Source organism: Rhipicephalus microplus, chromosome 2 (assembly GCF_043290135.1).
Source record: "Rhipicephalus microplus isolate Deutch F79 chromosome 2, USDA_Rmic, whole genome shotgun sequence".
NCBI classification, from domain to species: domain Eukaryota; kingdom Metazoa; phylum Arthropoda; class Arachnida; order Ixodida; family Ixodidae; genus Rhipicephalus; species Rhipicephalus microplus.
In genome coordinates this window covers 133,079,536-133,103,624 of record NC_134701.1, presented here as the reverse complement: position 1 = coordinate 133,103,624, position 24,089 = coordinate 133,079,536, and the positions used below count along the sequence as shown (strand labels likewise).

General features: G+C 48.3%; 33 non-coding genes across 33 annotated transcripts; all 33 read left to right on the top strand.

The window, feature by feature from the left end:
* Window positions 1-457: 457 nt before the first annotated feature.
* TRNAL-CAA (transfer RNA leucine (anticodon CAA)) lies at window positions 458-575 on the top strand. The gene is made up of 2 exons: window positions 458-495; window positions 531-575. It is a non-coding gene; the product is annotated as a tRNA-Leu (tRNA).
* A 63-nt stretch (window positions 576-638) lies between these two features.
* On the top strand, window positions 639-757 carry TRNAL-CAA (transfer RNA leucine (anticodon CAA)). The gene is made up of 2 exons: window positions 639-676; window positions 712-757. It is a non-coding gene; the product is annotated as a tRNA-Leu (tRNA).
* Window positions 758-1,376: 619 nt separating this feature from the next.
* TRNAL-CAA (transfer RNA leucine (anticodon CAA)) lies at window positions 1,377-1,495 on the top strand. The gene is made up of 2 exons: window positions 1,377-1,414; window positions 1,450-1,495. It is a non-coding gene; the product is annotated as a tRNA-Leu (tRNA).
* A 1,699-nt stretch (window positions 1,496-3,194) lies between these two features.
* Window positions 3,195-3,313, top strand: TRNAL-CAA (transfer RNA leucine (anticodon CAA)). The gene is made up of 2 exons: window positions 3,195-3,232; window positions 3,268-3,313. It is a non-coding gene; the product is annotated as a tRNA-Leu (tRNA).
* A 797-nt stretch (window positions 3,314-4,110) lies between these two features.
* Window positions 4,111-4,229, top strand: TRNAL-CAA (transfer RNA leucine (anticodon CAA)). The gene is made up of 2 exons: window positions 4,111-4,148; window positions 4,184-4,229. It is a non-coding gene; the product is annotated as a tRNA-Leu (tRNA).
* A 248-nt stretch (window positions 4,230-4,477) lies between these two features.
* TRNAL-UAA (transfer RNA leucine (anticodon UAA)) lies at window positions 4,478-4,596 on the top strand. Its single transcript has 2 exons — window positions 4,478-4,515; window positions 4,551-4,596. It is a non-coding gene; the product is annotated as a tRNA-Leu (tRNA).
* A 65-nt stretch (window positions 4,597-4,661) lies between these two features.
* TRNAL-CAA (transfer RNA leucine (anticodon CAA)) lies at window positions 4,662-4,780 on the top strand. Its single transcript has 2 exons — window positions 4,662-4,699; window positions 4,735-4,780. It is a non-coding gene; the product is annotated as a tRNA-Leu (tRNA).
* Window positions 4,781-5,755: 975 nt separating this feature from the next.
* On the top strand, window positions 5,756-5,874 carry TRNAL-CAA (transfer RNA leucine (anticodon CAA)). The gene is made up of 2 exons: window positions 5,756-5,793; window positions 5,829-5,874. It is a non-coding gene; the product is annotated as a tRNA-Leu (tRNA).
* Window positions 5,875-6,673: 799 nt separating this feature from the next.
* Window positions 6,674-6,787, top strand: TRNAL-CAA (transfer RNA leucine (anticodon CAA)). Its single transcript has 2 exons — window positions 6,674-6,711; window positions 6,742-6,787. It is a non-coding gene; the product is annotated as a tRNA-Leu (tRNA).
* Window positions 6,788-12,424: 5,637 nt separating this feature from the next.
* On the top strand, window positions 12,425-12,538 carry TRNAL-CAA (transfer RNA leucine (anticodon CAA)). The gene is made up of 2 exons: window positions 12,425-12,462; window positions 12,493-12,538. It is a non-coding gene; the product is annotated as a tRNA-Leu (tRNA).
* Window positions 12,539-13,334: 796 nt separating this feature from the next.
* On the top strand, window positions 13,335-13,452 carry TRNAL-CAA (transfer RNA leucine (anticodon CAA)). Its single transcript has 2 exons — window positions 13,335-13,372; window positions 13,408-13,452. It is a non-coding gene; the product is annotated as a tRNA-Leu (tRNA).
* A 64-nt stretch (window positions 13,453-13,516) lies between these two features.
* Window positions 13,517-13,635, top strand: TRNAL-CAA (transfer RNA leucine (anticodon CAA)). Its single transcript has 2 exons — window positions 13,517-13,554; window positions 13,590-13,635. It is a non-coding gene; the product is annotated as a tRNA-Leu (tRNA).
* A 59-nt stretch (window positions 13,636-13,694) lies between these two features.
* On the top strand, window positions 13,695-13,818 carry TRNAL-CAA (transfer RNA leucine (anticodon CAA)). Its single transcript has 2 exons — window positions 13,695-13,737; window positions 13,773-13,818. It is a non-coding gene; the product is annotated as a tRNA-Leu (tRNA).
* A 611-nt stretch (window positions 13,819-14,429) lies between these two features.
* On the top strand, window positions 14,430-14,548 carry TRNAF-GAA (transfer RNA phenylalanine (anticodon GAA)). Its single transcript has 2 exons — window positions 14,430-14,467; window positions 14,503-14,548. It is a non-coding gene; the product is annotated as a tRNA-Phe (tRNA).
* Window positions 14,549-14,970: 422 nt separating this feature from the next.
* TRNAL-CAA (transfer RNA leucine (anticodon CAA)) lies at window positions 14,971-15,089 on the top strand. The gene is made up of 2 exons: window positions 14,971-15,008; window positions 15,044-15,089. It is a non-coding gene; the product is annotated as a tRNA-Leu (tRNA).
* Window positions 15,090-15,705: 616 nt separating this feature from the next.
* Window positions 15,706-15,823, top strand: TRNAL-CAA (transfer RNA leucine (anticodon CAA)). The gene is made up of 2 exons: window positions 15,706-15,743; window positions 15,779-15,823. It is a non-coding gene; the product is annotated as a tRNA-Leu (tRNA).
* Window positions 15,824-15,887: 64 nt separating this feature from the next.
* On the top strand, window positions 15,888-16,006 carry TRNAL-CAA (transfer RNA leucine (anticodon CAA)). Its single transcript has 2 exons — window positions 15,888-15,925; window positions 15,961-16,006. It is a non-coding gene; the product is annotated as a tRNA-Leu (tRNA).
* A 59-nt stretch (window positions 16,007-16,065) lies between these two features.
* Window positions 16,066-16,189, top strand: TRNAL-CAA (transfer RNA leucine (anticodon CAA)). The gene is made up of 2 exons: window positions 16,066-16,108; window positions 16,144-16,189. It is a non-coding gene; the product is annotated as a tRNA-Leu (tRNA).
* A 611-nt stretch (window positions 16,190-16,800) lies between these two features.
* Window positions 16,801-16,919, top strand: TRNAF-GAA (transfer RNA phenylalanine (anticodon GAA)). The gene is made up of 2 exons: window positions 16,801-16,838; window positions 16,874-16,919. It is a non-coding gene; the product is annotated as a tRNA-Phe (tRNA).
* A 973-nt stretch (window positions 16,920-17,892) lies between these two features.
* Window positions 17,893-18,010, top strand: TRNAL-UAA (transfer RNA leucine (anticodon UAA)). Its single transcript has 2 exons — window positions 17,893-17,930; window positions 17,966-18,010. It is a non-coding gene; the product is annotated as a tRNA-Leu (tRNA).
* A 64-nt stretch (window positions 18,011-18,074) lies between these two features.
* On the top strand, window positions 18,075-18,193 carry TRNAL-CAA (transfer RNA leucine (anticodon CAA)). The gene is made up of 2 exons: window positions 18,075-18,112; window positions 18,148-18,193. It is a non-coding gene; the product is annotated as a tRNA-Leu (tRNA).
* Window positions 18,194-18,622: 429 nt separating this feature from the next.
* On the top strand, window positions 18,623-18,741 carry TRNAF-GAA (transfer RNA phenylalanine (anticodon GAA)). The gene is made up of 2 exons: window positions 18,623-18,660; window positions 18,696-18,741. It is a non-coding gene; the product is annotated as a tRNA-Phe (tRNA).
* Window positions 18,742-19,355: 614 nt separating this feature from the next.
* Window positions 19,356-19,474, top strand: TRNAL-UAA (transfer RNA leucine (anticodon UAA)). The gene is made up of 2 exons: window positions 19,356-19,393; window positions 19,429-19,474. It is a non-coding gene; the product is annotated as a tRNA-Leu (tRNA).
* Window positions 19,475-19,538: 64 nt separating this feature from the next.
* On the top strand, window positions 19,539-19,657 carry TRNAL-CAA (transfer RNA leucine (anticodon CAA)). Its single transcript has 2 exons — window positions 19,539-19,576; window positions 19,612-19,657. It is a non-coding gene; the product is annotated as a tRNA-Leu (tRNA).
* A 429-nt stretch (window positions 19,658-20,086) lies between these two features.
* On the top strand, window positions 20,087-20,205 carry TRNAF-GAA (transfer RNA phenylalanine (anticodon GAA)). Its single transcript has 2 exons — window positions 20,087-20,124; window positions 20,173-20,205. It is a non-coding gene; the product is annotated as a tRNA-Phe (tRNA).
* A 1,533-nt stretch (window positions 20,206-21,738) lies between these two features.
* Window positions 21,739-21,856, top strand: TRNAL-CAA (transfer RNA leucine (anticodon CAA)). The gene is made up of 2 exons: window positions 21,739-21,776; window positions 21,824-21,856. It is a non-coding gene; the product is annotated as a tRNA-Leu (tRNA).
* A 63-nt stretch (window positions 21,857-21,919) lies between these two features.
* On the top strand, window positions 21,920-22,038 carry TRNAL-CAA (transfer RNA leucine (anticodon CAA)). Its single transcript has 2 exons — window positions 21,920-21,957; window positions 21,993-22,038. It is a non-coding gene; the product is annotated as a tRNA-Leu (tRNA).
* Window positions 22,039-22,097: 59 nt separating this feature from the next.
* On the top strand, window positions 22,098-22,221 carry TRNAL-CAA (transfer RNA leucine (anticodon CAA)). The gene is made up of 2 exons: window positions 22,098-22,140; window positions 22,176-22,221. It is a non-coding gene; the product is annotated as a tRNA-Leu (tRNA).
* Window positions 22,222-22,286: 65 nt separating this feature from the next.
* On the top strand, window positions 22,287-22,405 carry TRNAL-UAA (transfer RNA leucine (anticodon UAA)). The gene is made up of 2 exons: window positions 22,287-22,324; window positions 22,360-22,405. It is a non-coding gene; the product is annotated as a tRNA-Leu (tRNA).
* Window positions 22,406-22,469: 64 nt separating this feature from the next.
* On the top strand, window positions 22,470-22,588 carry TRNAL-CAA (transfer RNA leucine (anticodon CAA)). Its single transcript has 2 exons — window positions 22,470-22,507; window positions 22,543-22,588. It is a non-coding gene; the product is annotated as a tRNA-Leu (tRNA).
* A 430-nt stretch (window positions 22,589-23,018) lies between these two features.
* TRNAL-CAA (transfer RNA leucine (anticodon CAA)) lies at window positions 23,019-23,137 on the top strand. The gene is made up of 2 exons: window positions 23,019-23,056; window positions 23,092-23,137. It is a non-coding gene; the product is annotated as a tRNA-Leu (tRNA).
* A 608-nt stretch (window positions 23,138-23,745) lies between these two features.
* Window positions 23,746-23,864, top strand: TRNAL-UAA (transfer RNA leucine (anticodon UAA)). The gene is made up of 2 exons: window positions 23,746-23,783; window positions 23,819-23,864. It is a non-coding gene; the product is annotated as a tRNA-Leu (tRNA).
* Window positions 23,865-23,926: 62 nt separating this feature from the next.
* TRNAL-UAA (transfer RNA leucine (anticodon UAA)) lies at window positions 23,927-24,045 on the top strand. The gene is made up of 2 exons: window positions 23,927-23,964; window positions 24,000-24,045. It is a non-coding gene; the product is annotated as a tRNA-Leu (tRNA).
* Window positions 24,046-24,089: the final 44 nt, after the last annotated feature.

The window sequence follows — 24,089 nt, the reverse complement described above, 5'->3', positions numbered from 1 at the left end:
GTGGGTTCGAATCTCACTTCTGTCAATTTTTTTTACTTTTTCTGCCAGCACAGAGTCAGCGACTTCTTTTGCTGAGGCTGAAATATCCTATCTGAATGGCCGAGTGGTCTAAGGCGCCAGACTCAAGGGAAACCTTGCGCAAAGATACGGGTTGAACGAGGCTTCTGGTCCACGTATGTGGGCGTGGGTGTGAATTCCACTTCTGACAAACGTTTTTTATTTTACTACAAGAACGAAGCCAGTGTCTCCTTTGGTTAGGACTAAAATATCGTGTCAAACTGGCCGAGTGGTCCAAGGCGCCAGACTTAAGGGATACCTTGCCGAGTGATACGGGTTGAACGAGGCCTCTGGTCTACGTATGTGGGCGTGGGTTGAAATTCCACTTCTGAGAAGCTCTTTTTTTACTTTACTACCAGCACAAAGTCAGTGTCTCCTTTTGCTGGGGCTGAAATATCTTGTCAGAATGGCCGAGTGGCCTAAGGCTCCAGACTCAAGCGAAACCTTGCCCAGTGATACGGATTGAACGAGGCTTCTGGCCACGTATGTGGGCGTGGGTTCGAATCCCACTTCTGACAAACTTTTTTTCCTTTACTACCGGAACAATGTCAGTGTCTCCTTTTGCTGGGTTGATGTATTTTGCCCGAATGGCCGAGTGGTCTAAGGCGCCAGACTCAAAGGAAACCTTGCCCAGTTATACGGGTTGAACGATGCTTCTGGTTCACGTATGTGGGCGTGGGTTCGAATCCCACTTCTGACAAACTTTTTTTTACTTCACTAACAGATCAAAGTCAGTGTCTCTTTTTGCTGGGGCTGACATATCGTATCATAATGGCCGAGTGGTCTAAGGCGCCTGACTTAAGGGAAACCTTGCCCAGTGATACGAGTGTAACGAGGCTTCTCGTCCACGTATGTGTGCGTGGGTTCGAATCCCACTTCTGACAAACTTTTTTTACTTTACTACCAGCACGAAGTCAGTGTCTTCTTTTGCTGGGGCTGAACTATATCGTGTCAGAATGGCACAGTGGTCTAAGGCGCCAGACTCAAGGGAAACCTTGCCCAGTGATACGGGTTGAACGAGGCCTCTGGTCTACGTATGTTGGCGTGGGTTGAAATTCCACTTCTGAGAAGCTCTTTTTTTTTACTTTACTACCAGCACAAAGTCAGTGTCTCCTTTTGCTGGGGCTGAAATATCTTGTCAGAATGGCCGAGTGGCCTAAGGCTCCAGACTCAAGCGAAACCTTGCCAAGTGATACGGGTTGAACGAGGCTTCTGGCCACGTATGTGGGCGTGCGTTCGAGTCCCACTTCTGACAAACTTTTTTTTCCTTTACTACCGGAACAATGTCAGTGTCTCCTTTTGCTGGGCTGATGTATTTTGCCCGAATGGCCGAGTGGTCTAAGGCGCCAAACTCAAGGGAAACCTTGCCCAGTGATACGGGTTGAACGATGCTTCTGGTTCACGTATGTGGGCGTGGGTTCGAATCCCACTTCTGACAAACTTTTTTTACTTTACTACGAGCACGAAGTCAGTGTCTTCTTTTGCTGGGGCTGCTATGTCGTGTGAGAATGGCCGAGTGGTCTAAGGTGCCAGACTCAAGGGAAACCTTGCCCAGTGATAGGGGTTGAACGAGGCTTCTGGTCCACGTATGTGGGCGTGAGTTCGAATCCCTCTTCCGACAAACTTTTTTTTACTTCACTAACAGAACAAAGTCCGTGTCACCTTTTGCTGGGGCTGACATATCGTATCAGAATGGCCGAGTGGTCTAAGGCGCCAGACTCAAGGGAAACCTTGCCCAGTGAGTTGAACGAGGCTTCTGGTGCACGTATGCATGCGTGGGTTCGAATCCCACTTCTGTCAACTTTTTTTTACTTTACTACCAGAACAAAGTCAGTGTCTCCTTTTGCTGGGCAGAAAAATTGTGTCAGAATGGCCGAGTGGTCTAAGGCGCCAGACTGAAGGGAAACCTTGCCCGGTGATAGGGGTTCAACGAGGCTTCTGGTCTAGGTGTGTGGGCGGGGGTTCAAATCCCATTTCAGACAAACTTTTTTTTTACTCTACTACGAGCATAAAGTCAGTGTCATCTTTTGCTGGGGCTGATATATCTTATCAGAATGGCCGAGTGGTCTAAGGCGCCAGACTCAAGGGAAACCTTGCCCAGTGATACGAGTTGAACGAGGCTTCTGGTCCACGTATGTGTGCGTGGGTTCGAACCCCTCTTCTGACAAACTTTTTTTACTTCACTAACAGAACAAAGTCAGCGTCTCCTTTTGCTGGGGCTGACATATCGTATCAGAATGGCCGAGTGGTGTAAGGCGCCAGACTGAAGGGAAACCTTGCCCGGTGATGCGAGTTGAACGAGGCCTCTGGTCCAAGTATGTGTGCGTGGGTTCGAATCTCACTTCTGTCAATTTTTTTTAATTTACTACCAGCACAAAGTCAGTGTCTCCTTTTGCTGGGCTGAAATATTGTGCCAGAATGGCCGAGTGGTCGAAGGTGCTAGACTCATGGGGAACCTTGCCCAGTCATACGAGATGAACGAGGCTTCTGGTCCACGTATGTGTGCGTGGGTTCGAATCCCACTTCTGACAAACTTTTTTTACTTTACTACCAGAACAAAGTCAGTGTCTTCCTTTGCTGCAGCTTATGTATCGTGTCAGAACGGCCGAGTTGTCTAAGGCACCAGACTTAAGGGAAACATTGCCCGGTGATACGGGTTAAACGAGGCCTTTGGTCGACGTATGTGGACGTGGGTTCGAATCCCACTTCTGACAATCTTTTTTTACTTTACTACCAGCATAAAGTCAGTGTTTTTTTGCTGGGGCTGATATATTGTGTCAGCATGGCCGAGTGGTCGAAGGCGCCAGACTTAAGGGAAACCTTGCCCAGTCATACGGGTTGAACGAGGCTTATGGTCTACGTATGCGGGCGTGGGTTGAAATCCCACTTCTGAGAAGCTCTTTTTTTTACTTTACTACCAGCACAAAGTCAGTGTCTCCTTCTGCTAAGGCTGAAATATCGTGCCAGAATGGTCGAGTGGTCTAAGGCTACAGACTCAAGGGAAACCTTGCCCAGTGAGTTGAACGAGGCTTCTGGTACACGTATGTGTGCGTGGGTTCGAATCCCACTTCTGTCAATTTTTTTACTTTACTACCAGCACAGAGTCAGCGTCTTCTTTTGCTGGGCCGAAATATTGTGTCAGAATGGCCGAGTGGTCTAAGGCGCCTGACTCAAGGGAAACCTTGCCCAGTGATAGGGGTTGAACGGGGCTTCTGGTCCACGTATGTGGGCGTGGGTTCGAATCCCTCTTCAGACAAACTTTTTTTACTTCACTAACAGAACAAAGTCAGTGTCTCCTTTTGCTGGGGCTGACATATCGTATCAGAATGGCCGAGTGGTCTAAGACGCCAGACTGAAGGGAAACCTTGCCCAGTGATGCGAGTTGAACTAGGCTTCTGTTCCACGTATGTGTGCGTGGGTTCGAATCTCACTTCTGTCAATTTTTTTTACTTTTTCTGCCAGCACAGAGTCAGCGTCTTCTTTTGCTGAGGCTGACATATCCTATCTGAATGGCCGAGTGGTCTAAGGCGCCAGACTCAAGGGAAACCTTGCACAAAGATACGGGTTGAACGAGGCTTCTGGTCCACGTATGTTGGCGTGGGTGTGAATTCCACTTCTGACAAACTTTTTTTATTTTAGTACAAGAACGAAGCCAGTGTCTCCTTTGGTTAGGACTAAAATATCGTGTCAGAATGGCCGAGTGGTCCAAGGCGCCAGACTTAAGGGAAACCTTGCCCAGTGATACGGGTTGAACGAGGCCTCTGGTCTACGTATGTGGGCGTGGGTTGAAATCCCACTTCTGAGAAGCTCTTTTTTTTACTTTACTACTAGCACAAAGTCAGTGTCTCCTTTTGCTGGGGCTGAAATGTCTTGTCAGAATGGCCGAGTGGCCTAAGGCTCCAGACTCAAGCGAAACCTTGCCCAGTGATACGGGTTGAACGAGGCTTCTGGCCACGTATGTGGGCGTGGGGCAAATCCCACTTCTGACAAACTTTTTTTTCCTTTACTACCGGAACAATGTCAGTGTCTCCTTTTGCTGGGCTGATGTATTTTGCCCGAATGGCCGAGTGGTCTAAGGCGCCAGACTCAAGGGAAACCTTGCCCAGTGATACGGGTTGAACGATGCTTCTGGTTCACGTATGTGGGCGTGGGTTCGAATCCCACTTCTGACAAACTTTTTTTACTTTACTACGAGCACGAAGTCAGTGTCTTCTTTTGCTGGGGCTGCTATGTCGTGTGAGAATGGCCGAGTGGTCTAAGGTGCCAGACTCAAGGGAAACCTTGCCCAGTGATAGGGGTTGGACGAGGCTACTGGTCCACGTATGTGGGCGTGGGTTCGAATCCCTCTTCCGACAAACTTTTTTTTACTTCACTAACAGAACAAAGTCAGTGTCACCTTTTGCTGGGGCTGACATATCGTATCAGAATGGCCGAGTGGTCTAAGGCGCCAGACTTAAGGGAAACCTTGCCCAGTGATACGAGTGTGACGAGGCTTCTGGTCCACGTATGTGTGCGTGGGTTCGAATCCCACTTCTGACAAACTTTTTTTTACTTTACTACCAGCACGAAGTCAGTGTCTTCTTTTGCTGGGGCTGATATATCGTGTCAGAATGGCCGAGTGGTCTAAGGCGCCAGACTCAAGGAAAACCTTGCCCAGTGATAGGGGTTGAACGAGGCTTCTGGTCCACGTATGTGGGCGTGGATTCGAACCCCTCTTCTGACAAACTTTTTTTACTTCAATAACAGAACAAAGTCAGTGTCTCCTTTTGCTGGGCAGAAAAATTGTGTCAGAATGGCCGAGTGGTCTGAGGCGCCAGACTGAAGGGAAACCTTGCCCGGTGATGCAAGTTGAACGAGCCTTCTGGTCCATGCGTGCGTGGGTTCGAATCTCACTTCTGTCAATTTTTTTAATTTACTACCGGAACAATGTCAGTGTCTCCTTTTGCTGGGCTGATATATTTTGCCCGAATGGCCGAGTGGTCTAAGGCGCCAGACTCAAGGGAAACCTTGCCCAGTGATACGGGTTGAACGATGCTTTTGGTTCACGTATGTGGGCGTGGGTTCGAATCCCTCTTCAGACAAACTTTTTTTACTTCACTAACAGAACAAAGTCAGTGTCTCCTTTTGCTGGGGCTGACATATCGTATCAGAATGGCCGAGTGGTCTAAGACGCCAGACTGAAGGGAAACCTTGCCCAGTGATGCGAGTTGAACTAGGCTTCTGTTCCACGTATGTGTGCGTGGGTTCGAATCTCACTTCTGTCAATTTTTTTTTACTTTTTCTGCCAGCACAGAGTCAGCGTCTTCTTTTGCTGAGGCTGACATATCCTATCTGAATGGCCGAGTGGTCTAAGGCGCCAGACTCAAGGGAAACCTTGCGCAAAGATACGGGTTGAACGAGGCTTCTGGTCCACGTATGTGGGCGTGGGTGTGAATTCCACTTCTGACAAACGTTTTTTATTTTACTACAAGAACGAAGCCAGTGTCTCCTTTGGTTAGGACTAAAATATCGTGTCAAAACGGCCGAGTGGTCCAAGGCGCCAGACTTAAGGGATACCTTGCCGAGTGATACGGGTTGAACGAGGCCTCTGGTCTACGTATGTGGGCGTGGGTTGAAATCCCGCTTCTGAGAAGCTCTTTTTTTTACTTTACTACCAGCACAAAGTCAGTGTCTCCTTTTGCTGGGGCTGAAATATCTTGTCAGAATGGCCGAGTGGCCTAAGGCTCCAGACTCAAAGGAAACCTTGCCCAGTTATACGGGTTGAACGATGCTTCTGGTTCACGTATGTGGGCGTGGGTTCGAATCCCACTTCTGACAAACTTTTTTTACTTTACTACCAGCACGAAGTCAGTGTCTTCTTTTGCTGGGGCTGAACTATATCGTGTCAAAATGGCACAGTGGTCTAAGGCGCCAGACTCAAGGGCAACCTTGCCCAGTGATACGGGTTGAACGAGGGTTCTGGTCCACGTATGTGGGCATGGGTTCGAATCCCACTTCTGAGAAACTTTTTTTTTACTTTACTAACACAACAATGTGAGTGTCTCCTTTTGCTGGGTCAATATGTCGTGTCAGAATGGCCGAGTGGTCGAAGGCGCTAGACTCAAGGGAAACCGTGCCCAGTCATACGAGATAAACGAGGCTTCTGGTCCACGTATGTGTGCGTGGGTGCGAATCCCACTTCTGACAATCTTTTTTTACTTTACTACCAGAACAAAGTCAGCGTCTTCCTTTGCTGCAGCTTATATATTGTGTCAGAACGACCGAGTTGTCTAAGGCACCAGACTTAAGGGAAACATTGCCCGGTGATACTGGTTAAACGAGGCCTTTGGTCGACGTATGTGGACGTGGGTTCGAATCCCACTTCTGACAATCTTTTTTTACTTTACTACCAGCATAAAGTCAGTGTTTTTTTGCTGGGGCTGATATATTGTGTCAGCATGGCCGAGTGGTCGAAGGCGCCAGACTTAAGGGAAACCTTGCCCAGTCATACGGGTTGAACGAGGCTTATGGTCTACGTATGCGGGCGTGGGTTGAAATCCCACTTCTGAGAAGCTCTTTTTTTACTTTACTACCAGCACAAAGTCAGTGTCTCCTTCTGCTAAGGCTGAAATATCGTGCCAGAATGGTCGAGTGGTCTAAGGCTACAGACTCAAGGGAAACCTTGCCCAGTGAGTTGAACGAGGCTTCTGGTACACTTATGTGTGCGTGGGTTCGAATCCCACTTCTGTCAATTTTTTTACTTTACTACCAGCAAAGAGTCAGCGTCTCCTTTTGCTGGGGCTGACATATCGTATCAGAATGGCCGAGTGGTGTAAGGCGCCAGACTGAAGGGAAACCTTGCCCGGTGATGCGAGTTGAACGAGGCCTCTGGTCCACGTATGTGTGCGTGGGTTCGAATCTCACTTCTGTCAATTTCTTTTAATTTACTACCAGCACAAAGTCAGTGTCTCCTTTTGCTGGGCTGAAATATTGTGCCAGAATGGCCGAGTGGTCGAAGGTGCTAGACTCATGGGGAACCTTGCCCAGTCATACGAGATGAACGAGGCTTCTGGTCCACGTATGTGTGCGTGGGTTCGAATCCCACTTCTGACAAACTTTTTTTACTTTACTACAAGAACAAAGTCAGTGTCTTCCTTTGCTGCAGCTTATATATTGTGTCAGAACGACCGGGACAATCACTTCCGGCCACGACAGTGAACGGACGTGTTTATCATGTGCTCCCGCGTAGGGGCGGTTTCAGCGGCCCGTGTGGGCCGCGGTATCAGGTGTACCGAAAAGCCAGGCGAAGATTTCCAGGTTGTTCTGCCTCAGCTGCCTTCAGGTGATTCCGTTTTGCACACGGTTTTTTTGCACGGAAACTTGAAAGCCAGGCCATATCGAGTGGAGCATGTCCGAGACAGCCTTGCTCGTCTTTCGCTGCTGCCGGAAGTGGTTGCCCTAGGGGCATACCAAATGAATCATGTATGGGCAGTGACGTTCAAGGATGATGAGGGTAAAAAGAAGATGCTGGCGGCGGAGTCTTTTGATCTAAAGGACCATCGCTGTATGGTGGTTGACCCCCGTGATCGAGGTGTGCGGCTGAAGTTGTACTGGCTTCTTCATGGCGTGCCGGACGAGGCTGTGCGAGTCGCCTTAACGCCCTACGGAAAAGTGACCGAGACAAGCAGAGATAAATGGAAGGTGCAGGGTTGCAATGATAAAGGTTCAACCACGCGGTCGGTCACGCTGAGGCTACACGCGGGCGTGTCCGAGGACGACCTGCCACACCAACTGCGAGTTGCGGAGGATATGGCGCTCGTCGTAATTCCTGGCAGAGCACCGCTATGCCTCCGATGCCGGGCTATCGGACACATTCGACGGGATTGCCGCGTGCCGCGCTGTGGGGTCTGTCGTCGCTATGGCCACGATGACGCCCACTGTGTGAGGTCGTACGCCAGCATTGCGGGCCCAGGCCAAACAGACGAAGTGTCTGAACACCTGATGGATGCCGTGGATGCCGAAGAAGCGAGCAGGGAAGACGGTTATACGGAAGGCCCTGCCACGCCCCCTGAACAGTCTTCTGGGGCCGCACTGGAATCTACCAATAAAGGCGACAAGCACTCTGGTGCGCCAGGAACGAATTTAGACACGGCAGCAGTAGAGAACGACGCTACAGCAGCGAGCAAGTCATCTTCAGCTGCGCGAGAGGGCGGCCCGGAAGCAACGGACGCCGAGATGACCAAGGCCGGTGCTATCGCTTTTAAGCGAGCTCGGGAAACACCTGACCGTACCGGAAATGTTGACACGTCGGCCATCAATGAACCTCCAACAAAGACGGCGACTGGTCGTCGGCCTACCTTTAAACCACGACCAAACCTGTCTCCTGACCGTAGGGGCACTCAAACGTCGGCCCCGCCGTAGCGGAGGAGACGTTCCGAGGCTTTCTACGCTGAGCACACGCAACCACTGTTGCGACGTGAGTATGACACCTGACGAAACAACCTTCAAGAAATGGCGACTAACTTTAAAACTGGTATTTGCATCGCGACGTTGAACTCAAGAGGCCTGTGTTCGCGCAGGAGACAATGCCAGATTAGTCGCATTTTGTTAGAAAACGACATAGACCTCCTGGCTGTACAAGAAACTAAAATGGAAAGTGAAGAACAAACGGAGCAAATGGTTCAAGTTTTTCGCTCTAGGTACAATGTCTGCGTTTGTCATGCTGTTGGGCGGTCAGGAGGCTGTGTCGTTTTCATACGTAGTAGTATCGCGGTTGTTGAAAATGTGTCTACCTGCGATAGCGGTAGGCTGGTTGTGTGCGACTTCAGTGTTTCTGGAATGCCTTGGCGCGTTGTGTGTGTTTATGCACCGAATAGATCGCACGAACGGGAATTTTTTTTCAGAGCGATTGAAGGATTCTTGAAAACGGAAAGAAATGTTGTGGTTCTAGGGGACTTCAATTGTGTCTGTAGAGCTGAGGATAAGACAACGAGCTTCAATGTGCGCGATAGAAGCGCTGAGCTGTTGAATAAAATAGTGAACGAGACAGGGCTGGAAGATGTCGGTTATGTAATGACGCGAGAGGGTGAAGTAGGATATACGCACTTTCAAGGTCATTCGCACGCGAGGTTAGACAGAATATATTTGTCGGCAAAGTTGGTGCCGCTATGCTCATCTTATCAAATTCAACATCTTAGTTTTAGTGATCATTGTCTGGTCAAGGTCAACATTGGCGAAAAACGTAAGGCTGCGAAGTTTAATTGGTTTCTATGGAAATTTAATGAAAAGCTGCTGCAAGATGAAATATTTGTCACAAAAACCAAAGAATGTCTTTCAAATGCTCTTCGTTTGGAGACCAATAACTTCATAGCTGTGTGGGAGCAAATGAAGTGTGATATAAAGATGATAGCGATTGAAAGAGCCTGTGTATTACGTAATCGGGAAAGGCAACAAGAGAGGCAGTTACAAAGCGAACTAGACTACATGTTAAGCGTAGAAAATGAAGTGCCGGGAAAATTTAAGAAAGAAATAAAGGAGGCGAAAGCAAAGCTCGAATTCATCGACGACGAAAAGTACCGCGGAGCAATGATAAGGGCTCGCACTGAACGGCTGTGGATGGGTGAAACGCCCACTAAGCGGGTGCTCAGTGAAGAAAAGAAACATGCAGCAAACAAAGAGATAAATGAAATTCGATACCGCAATTACATTACCCGGGACCGCGAACAGATAAACCACGCCTTTGTCGAGTTTTATACGCAACTCCTTAGCCATACAATCAATGACCCCGAACGATTCAAAGAGGACTTTCTGACCCTTATGCCGAGATTGGAAGACTCTGAGCGGGAGCTACTGGAAGTAGAAATCACTGTGGCAGAAATTGAATCAGCTATAGATAACCTGGGTAACGGCAAGTCACCAGGGCCGGATGGGCTTGGTGCTGCCATATACAAATTTTTTAAGACAGAAATGGCACTGGCATTACACCGAGTGATCAGAGAATGCTACGACAAGCAGCAAACACCTCATTCATTTAGGACAGCACACGTAGTATTAATCCCCAAAACTGATGACCCCGCAAAGCTACTTTCAGTGGAATCCTACCGACCTATCAGTTTGAGCAACACTGACTATAAAATATACACGAAGGTCCTAGCAAGACGGCTCCAAAGTGTTGTCACATCCCTTGTCGGCCCGCATCAGACATGTGGGATTAAGGGCAGAACCATATTCACAAATATACACGTAACCAGAAGTATTCTAGAATGCTGTGATGCAAATAATGACCGCGTGGCCATGATTCAGCTAGACCTGCACAAAGCGTTCGATAAAGTCGTACATGAAATTTTGTTTTTATTGCTGGAACATGTGAATGTAGGAACTGTCATTACAGAAGGCGTTAGAATGGTGTATCATGACTGCAGGGCTAATTTAGTAATCAACAAAGAAGTAAGTGCTTCAATTCCTGTGCGCTCGAGCGTGAAGCAAGGTTGTGCCTTGTCGCCACTCCTTTTCGCGCTTTACTTAGAGCCCTTCTGTTTACGAATACTTGCATCACCAAGTATAAGAGGGTATACGTTTCTGACCAGTGGAATTAGAATTTTAGCCTATGCTGATGACGTCGCAGTGTTTTGCAGTGACAAAGAAAGTGTGCAAGAAGTTGTACGAATAGCTAGGGAATTCTGTGCAGCAACGGGCAGCGCAATTAGTTGGCCAAAATGTCTAGGCGTTTGGCATGGCCAGTGGCAAAGCACACCCGAAGTTTACTGTAACATGAATTGGAAAATCATGCCCGGAAAGTACCTCGGTGTGCCTTTGGATCACTACCGCAATGCTACGGAGTATTGGTCTGAGGAACGTCAACGCATTAAAAATTGTACTGATAAGTGGGGAGGTCGCAATTTATCAATGTTTGCAAAAGCGTCCGTGTGCAATGTATTTCTGATTGCAAAAGTGTTTTATGTATTACAAGTGTTAACCATGACCCGCACTTCGGTCCAGAAAATGCACCGAGTATTCGCGACCTTTATATGGGGGTCGCAGTGGGAGCGCACGAGCCGGTGCAATTTATTTCATAGGGTAAAATATGGTGGTCTGGGGCTTTTGCATTTGTTTTTTAAGCAGTTGGTGAGCAGATTCATGTTCGCTCGAGATCAAACTGATAATTTCTTGAGAACTGTGATCCAAGCAAGACTGCAGACCCCCTTATCTGATTTCGTCGTGTCATCTTTTTCCTTCGAAGCTGGACCACTCAGTCCTTATTTGCGAGAAGTAGTTACAGCTACACGCCTGCTCAAGGAAAGATTTTCGTACGAATACTTGTCCGACGTGACTAAAAAGAAACTGTATCGTGACCTTCTTGATGTCTTCCTGCCAGTGCCCGTCTACCGAGCTTCGTGCAGGCTAGGTTCTGAGCGTGACGTGTTTAAACGTGTTAAGAGAATGCCGGTCAGACCCTCTGTCAAAACATTCTTCTTTCAAGTGCATACCGGCACTCTCCCTGTACTGCCATGGCTAAAAAGTAAAGGGCTTTTTGTACCGTGGTCCGTCAACTGTCTAATCTGCGGCAAACCAGAAACGATAAATCATATCTTTCTCGACTGCCATGATGCTGTGTTCTTGTGGGACGTACTACAACGGACTATAAAAAAAGAACTACCTATCAACGCTTTTGGAATCCGTTTTCTCCCGTGTGCAGCTGCAGGGGAAGTGCCGAGTGACATGTTAATGTTGCTTTGCATGCATAGTGTGTGGAGGACAAGAATGGATGTTCGACATATGCGTGTAGACGCACGTTCAGCGAGAGACTATTTTGTTGAGAGTATGCTGTATACACGAGACGTGTTTAAAGCGCTGCCTGAACCCCCCGAGTGGTTACCTGTGCTCGACCAATTGGCTTCTGTGAAGCCTTTTTAAACCAAGTGCACTGGCCAAGTTGAAGCTGGTGTTTTAGTAAGTGTACATATTTTGTATGTATTTCCTTTGCTTGTGGTTATTAAAAGGCAATAAAGAAAAAAAAAAAAAGTCAGAACGACCGAGTTGTCTAAGGCACCAGACTTAAGGGAAACATTGCCTGGTGATACTGGTTAAACGAGGCCTTTGGTCGACGTATGTGGACGTGGGTTCGAATCCCACTTCTGACAATCTTTTTTTACTTTACTACCAGCATAAAGTCAGTGTTTTTTTGCTGGGGCTGATATATTGTGTCAGCATGGCCGAGTGGTCGAAGGCGCCAGACTTAAGGGAAACCTTGCCCAGTCATACGGGTTGAACGAGGCTTATGGTCTACGTATGCGGGCGTGGGTTGAAATCCCACTTCTGAGAAGCTCTTTTTTTTACTTTACTACCAGCACAAAGTCAGTGTCTCCTTCTGCTAAGGCTGAAATATCGTGCCAGAATGGTCGAGTGGTCTAAGGCTACAGACTCAAGGGAAACCTTGCCCAGTGAGTTGAACGAGGCTTCTGGTACACTTATGTGTGCGTGGGTTCGAATCCCACTTCTGTCAATTTTTTTACTTTACTACCAGCAAAGAGTCAGCGTCTTCTTTTGCTGGGCCGAAATATTGTGTCAGAATGGCCGAGTGGTCTAAGGCGCCAGACTCGAGGGAAACCTTGCCCAGTGATAGGGGTTGAACGAGGCTTCTGGTCCACGTATGTGGGCGTGGGTTCGAATTCCTCTTCAGACAAACTTTTTTTACTTCACTAACAGAACAAAGTCAGTGTCTCCTTTTGCTGGGGCTGACATATCGTATCAGAATGGCCGAGTGGTCTAAGACGCCAGACTGAAGGGAAACCTTGCCCAGTGATGCGAGTTGAACTAGGCTTCTGTTCCACGTATGTGTGCGTGGGTTCGAATCTCACTTCTGTCAATTTTTTTTTACTTTTTCTGCCAGCACAGAGTCAGCGTCTTCTTTTGCTGAGGCTGACATATCCTATCTGAATGGCCGAGTGGTCTAAGGCGCCAGACTCAAGGGAAACCTTGCGCAAAGATACGGGTTGAACGAGGCTTCTGGTCCTCGTATGTGGGCGTGGGTGTGAATTCCACTTCTGACAAACTTTTTTTATTTTAGTACAAGAACGAAGCCAGTGTCTCCTTTGGTTAGGACTAAAATATTTGTCAGAATGGCCGAGTGGTCCAAGGCGCCAGACTTAAGGGAAACCTTGCCCAGTGATACGGGTTGAACGAGGCCTCTGGTCTACGTATGTGGGCGTGGGTTGAAATCCCACTTCTGAGAAGCTCTTTTTTTTACTTTACTACCAGCACAAAGTCAGTGTCTCCTTTTGCTGGGGCTGAAATATCTTGTCAGAATGGCCGAGTGGCCTAAGGCTCCAGACTCAAGCGAAACCTTGCCCAGTGATACGGGTTGAACGAGGCTTCTGGCCACGTATGTGGGCGTGGGTTCGAGTCCCACTTCTGACAAACTTTTTTTTCCTTTACTACCGGAACAATGTCAGTGTCTCCTTTTGCTGGGCTGATATATTTTGCCCGAATGGCCGAGTGGTCTAAGGCGCCAGACTCAAGGGAAACCTTGCCCAGTGATACGGGTTGAACGATGCTTCTGGTTCACGTATGTGGGCGTGGGTTCGAACCCCACTTCTGACAAACTTTTTTTACTTTACTACGAGCACGAAGTCAGTGTCTTCTTTAGCTGGGGCTGCTATGTCGTGTGAGAATGGCCGAGTGGTATAAGGTGCCAGACTCAAGGGAAACCTTGCCCAGTGATAGGGGTTGAACGAGGCTTCTGGTCCACGTATGTGGGCGTGGGTTCGAATCCCTCTTCCGACAAACTTTTTTTTTACTTCACTAACAGAACAAAGTCAGTGTCACCTTTTGCTGGGGCTGACATATCGTATCAGAATGGCCGAGTGGTCTAAGGCGCCAGACTCAAGGGAAACCTTGCCCAGTGAGTTTAACGAGGCTTCTGGAGCACGTATGCATGCGTGGGTTCGAATCTCACTGCTGTCAACTTTTTTTTACTTTACTACCAGAACAAAGTCAGTGTCTTCTTTTTGCTGGGCAGAAAAATTGTGTCAGAATGGCCGAGTGGTCTAAGGCGCCAGACTGAAGGGAAACCTTGCCCGGTGATAGGGGTTCAACGAGGCTTCTGGTCTAGGTGTGTGGGCGGGGGTTCAAATCCCATTTCAGACAAACTTTTTTTTACTTTACTACGAGCATAAAGTCAGTGTCATCTTTTGCTGGGGCTGATATATCGTATCAGAATGGCCGAGTGGTCTAAGGCGCCAGACTCAAGGGAAACCTTGCCCAGTGATACGAGTTGAACGAGGCTTCTGGTCCACGTATGTGTGCGTGGGTTCGAACCCCTCTTCTGACAAACTTTTTTTACTTCACTAACAGAACAAAGTCAGCGTCTCCTTTTGCTGGGGCTGACATATCGTATCAGAATGGCCGAGTGGTGTAAGGCGCCAGACTGAAGGGAAACCTTGCCCGGTGATGCGAGTTGAACGAGGCCTCTGGTCCACGTATGTGTGCGTGGGTTCGAATCCCACTTCTGACAATCTTTTTTTACTTTACTACCAGCATAAAGTCAGTGTTTTTTTGCTGGGGCTGATATATTGTGTCAGCATGGCCGAGTGGTCGAAGGCGCCAGACTTAAGGGAAACCTTGCCCAGTCATACGGGTTGAACGAGGCTTATGGTCTACGTATGCGGGCGTGGGTTGATCCCACTTCTGAGAAGCTCTTTTTTTTACTTTACTACCAGCACAAAGTCAGTGTCTCCTTCTGCTAAGGCTGAAATATCGTGCCAGAATGGTCGAGTGGTCTAAGGCTACAGACTCAAGGGAAACCTTGCCCAGTGAGTTTAACGAGGCTTCTGGTACACGTATGTGTGCGTGGGTTCGAATCCCACTTCTGTCAATTTTTTTTACTTTACTACCAGCACAGAGTCAGCGTCTTCTTTTGCTGGGCCGAAATATTGTGTCAGAATGGCCGAGTGGTCTAAGGCGCCAGACTCAAGGGAAACCTTGCCCAGTGATAGGGGTTGAACGAGGCTTCTGGTCCACGTATGTGGGCGTGGGTTCGAATCCCTCTTCAGACAAACTTTTTTTACTTCACTAACAGAACAAAGTCAGTGTCTCCTTTTGCTGGGGCTGACATATCGTATCAGAATGGCCGAGTGGTCTAAGACGCAAGACTGAAGGGAAACCTTGCCCAGTGATGCGAGTTGAACTAGGCTTCTGTTCCACGTATGTGTGCGTGGGTTCGAATCTCACTTCTGTCAATTTTTTTTTACTTTTTCTGCCAGCACAGAGTCAGCGTCTTCTTTTGCTGAGGCTGACATATCCTATCTGAATGGCCGAGTGGTCTAAGGCGCCAGACTCAAGGGAAACCTTGCGCAAAGATACGGGTTGAACGAGGCTTCTGGGCCTCGTATGTGGGCGTGGGTGTGAATTCCACTTCTGACAAACTTTTTTTATTTTAGTACAAGAACGAAGCCAGTGTCTCCTTTGGTTAGGACTAAAATATTTGTCAGAATGGCCGAGTGGTCCAAGGCGCCAGACTTAAGGGAAACCTTGCCCAGTGATACGGGTTGAACGAGGCCTCTGGTCTACGTATGTGGGCGTGGGTTGAAATCCCACTTCTGAGAAGCTCTTTTTTTTACTTTACTACCAGCACAAAGTCAGTGTCTCCTTTTGCTGGGGCTGAAATATCTTGTCAGAATGGCCGAGTGGCCTAAGGCTCCAGACTCAAGCGAAACCTTGCCCAGTGATACGGGTTGAACGAGGCTTCTGGCCACGTATGTGGGCGTGGGTTCGAGTCCCACTTCTGACAAACTTTTTTTTCCTTTACTACCGGAACAATGTCAGTGTCTCCTTTTGCTGGGCTGATATATTTTGCCCGAATGGCCGAGTGGTCTAAGGCGCCAGACTCAAGGGAAACCTTGCCCAGTGATACGGGTTGAACGATGCTTCTGGTTCACGTATGTGGGCGTGGGTTCGAACCCCACTTCTGACAAACTTTTTTTACTTTACTACGAGCACGAAGTCAGTGTCTTCTTTAGCTGGGGCTGCTATGTCGTGTGAGAATGGCCGAGTGGTATAAGGTGCCAGACTCAAGGGAAACCTTGCCCAGTGATAGGGGTTGAACGAGGCTTCTGGTCCACGTATGTGGGCGTGGGTTCGAATCCCTCTTCCGACAAACTTTTTTTTTACTTCACTAACAGAACAAAGTCAGTGTGACCTTTTGCTGGGGCTGACATATCGTATCAGAATGGCCGAGTGGTCTAAGGCGCCAGACTCAAGGGAAACCTTGCCCAGTGAGTTTAACGAGGCTTCTGGAGCACGTATGCATGCGTGGGTTCGAATCTCACTGCTGTCAACTTTTTTTTACTTTACTACCAGAACAAAGTCAGTGTCTTCTTTTTGCTGGGCAGAAAAATTGTGTCAGAATGGCCGAGTGGTCTAAGGCGCCAGACTGAAGGGAAACCTTGCCCGGTGATAGGGGTTCAACGAGGCTTCTGGTCTAGGTGTGTGGGCGGGGGTTCAAATCCCATTTCAGACAAACTTTTTTTTACTTTACTACGAGCATAAAGTCAGTGTCATCTTTTGCTGGGGCTGATATATCGTATCAGAATGGCCGAGTGGTCTAAGGCGCCAGACTCAAGGGAAACCTTGCCCAGTGATACGAGTTCAACGAGGCTTCTGGTCCACGTATGTGTGCGTGGGTTCGAACCCCTCTTCTGACAAACTTTTTTTACTTCACTAACAGAACAAAGTCAGCGTCTCCTTTTGCTGGGGCTGACATATCGTATCAGAATGGCCGAGTGGTGTAAGGCGCCAGACTGAAGGGAAACCTTGCCCGGTGATGCGAGTTGAACGAGGCCTCTGGTCCACGTATGTGTGCGTGGGTTCGAATCCCACTTCTGACAATCTTTTTTTACTTTACTACCAGCATAAAGTCAGTGTTTTTTTGCTGGGGCTGATATATTGTGTCAGCATGGCCGAGTGGTCGAAGGCGCCAGACTTAAGGGAAACCTTGCCCAGTCATACGGGTTGAACGAGGCTTATGGTCTACGTATGCGGGCGTGGGTTGATCCCACTTCTGAGAAGCTCTTTTTTTTACTTTGCTACCAGCACAAAGTCAGTGTCTCCTTCTGCTAAGGCTGAAATATCGTGCCAGAATGGTCGAGTGGTCTAAGGCTACAGACTCAAGGGAAACCTTGCCCAGTGAGTTGAACGAGGCTTCTGGTACACGTATGTGTGCGTGGGTTCGAATCCCACTTCTGTCAATTTTTTTTACTTTACTACCAGCACAGAGTCAGCGTCTTCTTTTGCTGGGCCGAAATATTGTGTCAGAATGGCCGAGTGGTCTAAGGCGCCAGACTCAAGGGAAACCTTGCCCAGTGATAGGGGTTGAACGAGGCTTCTGGTCCACGTATGTCGGCGTGGGTTCGAATCCCTCTTCAGACAAACTTTTTTTACTTCACTAACAGAACAAAGTCAGTGTCTCCTTTTGCTGGGGCTGACATATCGTATCAGAATGGCCGAGTGGTCTAAGACGCCAGACTGAAGGGAAACCTTGCCCAGTGATGCGAGTTGAACTAGGCTTCTGTTCCACGTATGTGTGCGTGGGTTCGAATCTCACTTCTGTCAATTTTTTTTTTACTTTTTCTGCCAGCACAGAGTCAGCGTCTTCTTTTGCTGAGGCTGACATATCCTATCTGAATGGCCGAGTGGTCTAAGGCGCCAGACTCAAGGGAAACCTTGCGCAAAGATACGGGTTGAACGAGGCTTCTGGTCCACGTATGTGGGCGTGGCTGTGAATTCCACTTCTGACAAACTTTTTTTATTTTAGTACAAGAACGAAGCCAGTGTCTCCTTTGGTTAGGACTAAAATATCGTGTCAGAATGGCCGAGTGGTCCAAGGCGCCAGACTTAAGGGAAGCCTTGCCCAGTGATACGGGTTGAACGAGGCTTCTGGCCACGTATGTGTGCGTGGGTTCGAATCCCACTTCTGACAAACTTTTTTTACTTTACTACCAGCACGAAGTCAGTGTGTTCTTTTGCTGGGGATGATATATCGTGTCAGAATGGCCGAGTGGTCTAAGGCGCCAGACTCAAGGAAAACCTTGCCCAGTGATACGGGTTGAACGAGGCCTCTGGTCCACGTATGTGGGCGTGGGTTCGAATCCCACTTCTGACAAACTTTTTTTTACTTTTCTAACAGAACAATGTCAGTGTCTCCTTTTGCTGGGTTGATATGTCGTGTCCGAATGGCCGAGTGGTCTAAGGCGCCAGACTCAACAGAAACCTTGCTCAGTGATACGGGTTGAACGAGGCTTCTGGTCCGCGTATGTGTGCGTGGGTTCAAACCCCTCTTCCGACAAACTTTTTTTTACTTCACTAACAGAACAAAGTCAGCGTCTCCTTTTGCTGGGGCTGTCATATCGTATCAGAATGGCCGAGTGGTGTAAGGCGCCAGACTGAAGGGAAGCCTTGCCCGGTGATGTGAGTTTAACGAGGCCTCTGGTCCACGTATGTGTGCGAGGGTTCGAATCTCACTTCTGTAAATTTTTTTTAATTTACTACCAGCACAATGTCAGTGTCTCCTTTTGCTGGGCTGAAATATTGTGTCAGAATGGCCGAGTGGTCGAAGGTGCTAGACTGAAGGGAAACCTTGCCCAGTCATACGAGATGAACGAGGCTTCTGGTCCACGTATGTGTGCGTGGGTTCGAATCCCACTTCTGACAAAACTTTTTTAATCTACTACCAGAAGAAAGTCAGTGTCTCCTTTTTCTGGGCTGAAATATCGTGTCAGAATGGCCGAGTGGTCCAAGGCGCCAGACTTAAGGGAAACCTTGCCCAGTGAAACGGGTTTAACGAGGCTTCTGGTCTACGTTTAGGGCGTCGGTTGAAATGCCACTTCTGAGAAGCTCTTTTCTTTACTTTACTACCAGCACAAAGTCAGTGTCTCCTTTTGCTGGGGCTGAAATATCGTGTCAGAATGGCCGAGTGGTCTAAGGCTTCAGACTCAAGCGAAACCTTGCCCTGTGATACGGGTTGAACGAGGCTTCTGGTCCACGTATGTGGGCGTGGGTTCGAATCCCACATCTGAGAAACTTTTTTTTACTATACTACCAGAACGATCTCAGTGTCTCCTTTTGCTGGGCTGATATATTTTGTCCGAATGGCCGAGTGGTCTAAGGCGCCAGACTCAAGGGAAACCTTGCGCAGTGATACGGGTTGAACGAGGCTTCTGGTCCACGTATGTGGGCGTGGGTGTGAATCCCACTTCTGACAAACTTTTTTTATTTTAGTACAAGAACAAAGCCAGTGTCTTCTTTGGTTAGGACTAAAATATTGTGTCAGAATGGCCGAGCGGTCGAAGGCGCCAGACTTAAGGGAAACCTTGCCCAATGATACGGGTTGAATGAGGCTTCTGGTCCACGTATGTGGGCGTGGGTTCGAATCCCACTTCTCACAAAGTCTTTTTTTATTTACTACCAGCACAAAGTCAGTGTCTCTTTTTGCTGGGCTGAAATATTGTGTCAGAATGTCCGAGTGGTCGAAGGCGCTAGACTCAAGGGAAACCGTGCCCAGTCATACGAGATAAACGAGGCTTCTGGTCCACGTATGTGGGCGTGGGTTCGAATCCCACTTCTGACAAACTTTTTTTTACTTATCTAACAGAACAATGTCAGTGTCTCCTTTTGCTGGGTTGATATGTCGTGTCCGAATGGCCGAGTGGTCTAAGGCGCCAGACTCAACAGAAACCTTGCTCAGTGATACGGGTTGAACGAGGCTTCTGGTCCGCGTATGTGTGCGTGGGTTCGAACCCCTCTTCCGACAAACTTTTTTTTACTTCACTAACAGAACAAAGTCAGCGTCTCCTTTTGCTGGGGCTGTCATATCGTATCAGAATGGCCGAGTGGTGTAAGGCGCCAGACTGAAGGGAAGCCTTGCCCGGTGATGTGAGTTTAACGAGGCCTCTGGTCCACGTATGTGTGCGAGGGTTCGAATCTCACTTCTGTCAATTTTTTTTAATTTACTACCAGCACAAAGTCAGTGTCTCCTTTTGCTGGGCTGAAATATTGTGTCAGAATGGCCGAGTGGTCGAAGGTGCTACACTGAAGGGAAACCTTGCCCAGTCATACGAGATGAACGAGGCTTCTGGTCCACGTATGTGTGCGTGGGTTCGAATCCCACTTCTGACAAAACTTTTTTAATCTACTACCAGAAGAAAGTCAGTGTCTCCTTTTTCTGGGCTGAAATATCGTGTCAGAATGGCCGAGTGGTCCAAGGCGCCAGACTTAAGGGAAACCTTGCCCAGTGAAACGGGTTTAACGAGGCTTCTGGTCTACGTTTAGGGCGTCGGTTGAAATCCCACTTCTGAGAAGCTCTTTTCTTTACTTTACTACCAGCACAAAGTCAGTGTCTCCTTTTGCTGGGGCTGAAATATCGTGTCAGAATGGCCGAGTGGTCTAAGGCTTCAGACTCAAGCGAAACCTTGCCCTGTGATACGGGTTGAACGAGGCTTCTGGTCCACGTATGTGGGCGTGGGTTCGAATCCCAAATCTGAGAAACTTTTTTTTACTATACTACCAGCACAAAGTCAGTGTCTCTTTTTGCTGGGCTGAAATATTGTGTCAGAATGTCCGAGTGGTCGAAGGCGCTAGACTCAAGGGAAACCGTGCCCAGTCATACGAGATAAACGAGGCTTCTGGTCCACGTATGTGTGCGTGGGTGCGAATCCCACTTCTGACAATCTTTTTTTACTTTACTACCAGAACAAAGTCAGTGTCTTCCTTTGCTGCAGCTTATATATCGTGTCAGAACGGCCGAGTTGTCTAAGGCACCAGACTTAAGGGAAACATTGCCCGGTGATACGGGTTAAACGAGGCCTTTGGTCCACGTATGTGGACGTGGGTTCGAATCCCACTTCTGACAATCTTTTTTTTACTTTACTACCAGCATAAAGTCAGTGTTTTTTGCTGGGGCTGATATATTGTGTCAGCATGGCCGAGTGGTCGAAGGCGCCAGACTTAAGGGAAACCTTGCCCAGTCATACGGGTTGAACGAGGCTTCTGGTATACGTATGTGGGCGTGGGTTGAAATCCCACTTCTGAGAAGCTCTTTTTTTTACTTTACTTCCAGCACAAAGTCAGTGTCTCCTTCTGCTGCGGCTGACATATCGTATCAGAATGGCCGAGTGGTCTAAGACGCCAGACTGAAGGGAAACCTTGCCCAGTGATGCGAGTTGAACTAGGCTTCTGTTCCACGTATGTGTGCGTGGGTTCGAATCTCACTTCTGTCATTTTTTTTACTTTTTCTGCCAGCACAGAGTCAGCGTCTTCTTTTGCCGAGGCTGACATATCCTATCTGAATGGCCGAGTGGTCTAAGGCGCCAGACTCAAGGGAAACCTTGCGCAAAGATACGGGTTGAACGAGGCTTCTGGTCCACGTATGTGGGCGTGGGTGTGAATTCCACTTCTGACAAACTTTTTTTTCATTTTATACAAGAACGAAGCCAGTGTCTCCTTTGGTTAGGACTAAAATATCGTGTCAGAATGGCCGAGTGGTCCAAGGCGCCAGACTTAAGGGAAACCTTGCCCAGTGATACGGGTTTAACGAGGCCTCTGGTCTACGTATGTGGGCGTGGGTTGAAATCCCACTTCTGAGAAGCTCTTTTTTTTACTTTACTACCAGCACAAAGTCAGTGTCTTCTTTTGCTGGGGCTGAAATATCTTGTCAGAATGGCCGAGTGGCCTAAGGCTCCATACTCAAGCGAAACCTTGCCCAGTGATACGGGTTGAACGAGGCTTCTGGCCACGTATGTGGGCGTGGGTTCGAATCCCACTTCTGACAAACTTTTTTTCCTTTACTACCGGAACAATGTCAGTGTCTCCTTTTGCTGGGCTGATGTATTTTGCCCGAATGGCCGAGTGGTCTAAGGCGCCAGACTCAAGGGAAACCTTGCCCAGTGATACGGGTTGAACGATGCTTCTGGTTCACGTATGTGGGCGTGGGTTCGAATCCCACTTCTGACAAACTTTTTTTACTTTACTACGAGCACGAAGTCAGTGTCTTCTTTTGCTGGGGCTGCTATGTCGTGTGAGAATGGCCGAGTGGTCTAAGGTGCCAGACTCAAGGGAAACCTTGCCCAGTGATAGGGGTTGAACGAGGCTTCTGGTCCACGTATGTGGGCGTGGGTTCGAATCCCGCTTCCGACAAACTTTTTTTTACTTCACTAACAGAACAAAGTCAGTGTCACCTTTTGCTGGGGCTGACATATCGTATCAGAATGGCCGAGTGGTCTAAGGCGCCAGACTTAAGGGAAACCTTGCCCAGTGATACGAGTGTGACGAGGCTTCTGGTCCACGTATGTGTGCGTGGGTTCGAATCCCACTTCTGACAAACTTTTTTTACTTTACTACCAGCACGAAGTCAGTGTCTTCTTTTGCTGGGGCTGATATATCGTGTCAGAATGGCCGAGTGGTCTAAGGCGCCAGACTCAAGGAAAACCTTGCCCAGTGATACGGGTTGAACGAGGCCTCTGGTCCACGTATGTGGGCGTGGGTTCGAATCCCACTTCTGACAAACTTTTTTTTTACTTTTCTAACAGAACAATGTCAGTGTCTCCTTTTGCTGGGTTGATATGTCGTGTCCGAATGGCCGAGTGGTCTAAGGCGCCAGACTCAAGAGAAACCTTGCTCAGTGATACGGGTTGAACGAGGCTTCTGGTCCGCGTATGTGTGCGTGGGTTCGAACCCCTCTTCCGACAAACTTTTTTTTACTTCACTAACAGAACAAAGTCAGCGTCTCCTTTTGCTGGGGCTGACATATCGTATCAGAATGGCCGAGTGGTGTAAGGCGCCAGACTGAAGGAAAACCTTGCCCGGTGATGTGAGTTTAACGAGGCCTCTGGTCCACGTATGTGTGCGAGGGTTCGAATCTCACTTCTGTCAATTTTTTTTAATTTACTACCAGCACAAAGTCAGTGTCTCCTTTTGCTGGGCTGAAATATTGTGTCAGAATGGCCGAGTGGTCGAAGGTGCTAGACTCAAGGGAAACCTTGCCCAGTCATACGAGATGAACGAGGCTTCTGGTCCACGTATGTGTGCGTGGGTTCGAATCCCACTTCTGACGAAACTTTTTTAATCTACTACCAGAAGAAAGTCAGTGTCTCCTTTTGCTGGGCTGAAATATCGTGTCAGAATGGCCGAGTGGTCCAAGGCGCCAGACTTAAGGGAAACCTTGCCCAGTGAAACGGGTTTAACGAGGCTTCTGGTCTACGTTTAGGGCGTCGGTTGAAATCCCACTTCTGAGAAGCTCTTTTCTTTACTTTACTACCAGCACAAAGTCAGTGTCTCCTTTTGCTGGGGCTGAAATATCGTGTCAGAATGGCCGAGTGGTCCAAGGCGCCAGACTTAAGGGAAACCTTGCCCAGTCATACGGGTTGAACGAGGCTTCTGGTCTACGTATGTGGGCGTGGGTTGAAATCCCACTTCTGAGAAGCTCTTTTTTACTTTACTACCAGCACAAAGTCAGTGTCTCCTTCTGCTGCGGCTGAAATATCGTGTCAGAATGGTCGAGTGGTCTAAGGCTCCAGACTCAGGGGAAACCTTGCCCAGTGAGTTGAACGAGGCTTCTGGTACACGTATGCATGCGTGGGTTCGAATCCCACTTCTGTCAATTTTTTTTACTTTACTACCAGCACAGAGTCAGCGTCTTCTTTTGCTGGGCCGAAATATTGTGTCAGAATGACCGAGTGGTCGAAGGCGCCAGACTTAAGGGAAACCTCGCCCAGTGATACGGGTTGAACGAGGCTTCTGGTCCACGTATGTGGGTGTGGGTTTGAATCCCACTTCTGACAAAATTTTTTAATCTACTACCAGAAGAAAGTCAGTGTCTTCTTTTGCTGGGCTGAAATATCGTGTCAGAATGGCCGAGTGGTCCAAGGCACCAGACTTAAAGGAAACCTTTCCCAGTGATACGGGTTGAACGAGGCTTCTGGTCTACCTATGTGGGCGTGGGTTAAAATCCCACTTCTGAGAAGTTCTTTTTTTTTACTTTACTACCAGCACAAAGTCAGTGTCTT